Raw genomic sequence first — 2,405 nt, forward strand, 5'->3', positions numbered from 1 at the left:
CAGAGAATAGGAAAACCCTAATTCAAAAAGATATATGCACCCTATGTTTGCAGCATTATTTACAATAGCCAAATTATGGAAGCAACATCTGTCCACTGATAGATGAATGCATAAAGAAGATGTGGTATATATATGTATACAATGAAATATTCCTCAGCCATAAAAAGAATGCAATCTTGCCATTTGCAACAACATAGATGGACCTAGAGGGTGTTAAGCTAAGCGAAATAAGTCAGTCAGAGAAAGACAAATACCATTTGATTTCACTCATATGTGGAATTTAAGAAGCAAAACAAAGAAAAATGAGACAAATGAAAAAACAGACTCTTAAATATAGTGAACACACTGATAGTTACCAGAGGGGAAGTGGGGGGTTGGGTGAAAAAGGTGAGGGGGATTAAGAGTATACTTATGATGAGCACTGAGTAATGTATAGAATTGTTCACTATATTGTACACCTAAAACTAATATAACACTGTACATTAATAACACTGGAATTTCAATTTTTTAAATTTTAATAAATTAAAGGTGTCAGTAAATTCATTAGATTTGAAATTATGTTATTTTTAACTAATTCTAGTTCCCCTTCTGGCCAAACATATTCCATTGAGAAAGCATCCTGTAGAGGTTTTAATTCAGTTTCCCAATATGCTTCATAATCTGTATCAGTATTACCACAGGTCTCATTAGAATCCATTAATCTTACCGGTTATACCAGTGTTACACCAAATAACAATTATATTATGGATTAGACAAAGATCATTACAAAATATGTCAGATTTAGAGTGGTATTTTCTTGGCCTTCCCCTCCAAAAGCGGCCTTTGCCCATACACTAGATACTGTCATGGAATGGAGTTTAAATCAAGGCCCAAGTGTCAGCCAGATTATTGAAATCTTCTTTTGAGGACACAGTATCTGCATACTGGGGTCCATCTCTAAGGAATGCTTTGGCTTCCTAATATAAAAGAAGGCATTAGCCAAATCCAGAACAAAATACTGATGTCTCTGAGCATGTAGCATAACTTTAATTGTAGATAGCATATTAGATACAGCTGATGATTTGGGGGCCAGGGTGGGGGTTACAACTACCAAGTCCTCCAAAATCTACAGTTAACCTCTCCTTTCCATCAGTTTTCCTTACATACCATGAGACCTTTAAATGGGAATTTGTAAATACTAACAAAGCTGCATCTAAAAGATCCTGGGGGGTGCGGCGCCTGGGTGGCTCAGTCGTTAAGCGTCTGCCTTCGGCTCAGGACATGGTCCCAGGGTCCTGGGATCGAGCCCCTCATCGGGCTCCCTGCTCAGCGGGGAGCCTGCTTCTCCCTCTCCCACTCCCCCTGCTTGTGTTCCCTCTCTCTCTGTCAAATAAATAAAAAAATTAAAAATTAAAAAAAAAATCCTGGGGGTGTCTGGCTAGCTCAGTTGGAAGAGCATGCAACTCTTGATCTCGGGGTAGTGAGTTCGAGGCCCCCTGCTGGGTGTAGAGATTACTTAAATAAATAAAAGCCTAAACAATTTTTTAAGTTAAAAAAAATCAAAGATCCTTAGCTAGGGGCACGTGGCTCAGTCAGCAGAGCATGTGACTCTTGATCTTTGGGGTCCTGAGTTCAAGCCCCACACTGGGCCTAGAGCTTACTTAAAAAAAAAAAGGACTCAGTAGATTTATATAACATCATATCCATTCCAATAATGCACTATGGTCAGGGGGAGGCAACATCATACATGGTTTCTGTCCAGAAATTCCTTTGTGGACTATGCTTTCACCTGTAAGCCTTCTAGAATAACATCACATTCCTGTAATATTTCCCTCTCAATTTTCATTTGACTTTTAAGTCGTAACAATACACAGATCATCAAGCCTAGCAACTGTGTATTTTTTACTGCCCTAAGGCCACGTCACCAATACCAATGAAAGCAGACTTGGGGTCCCTGCTGGAAGGTCATGAGACCCCATCACTCAGTCATAATCCTCTGCATTTCCTTGCCTGGTTATAATCAAAACAGGTTCTGAGAAGATTATAGAGCCCTCTTTTTTATTATCTTAATATTTTAAAAGTTTATTTTGACTAGGATAAATTGAATTTGTCCCAGTTCTTTGAACAGATTGCCAATTTCTTAGTGATCCACCAAAATTTTATTAACTATTCCATCTACCTTCTCCTTTTTAAAGATGTTACTTTTAATCAACCACCTGAACATCTTTATCTGATTTAGTTATTCTGAGAATTCCTCCATCTTTTATTTATAGTTATCTTTCTTCTGAATAATCCTTATCTCTCTCTTTTTTAAAGATTTTATTTATTTATTTGAGAGAGAGAGAATGAGAGATAGAGAGCATGAGAGGGAAGAGGGTCAGAGGGAGAAGCAGACTCCCTGCTGAGCAGGGAGCCCGATGCGGGAC

The sequence above is a fragment of the Zalophus californianus genome, chromosome 17 (genome assembly GCF_009762305.2).
Source record: "Zalophus californianus isolate mZalCal1 chromosome 17, mZalCal1.pri.v2, whole genome shotgun sequence".
Lineage (NCBI taxonomy): Eukaryota > Metazoa > Chordata > Mammalia > Carnivora > Otariidae > Zalophus > Zalophus californianus.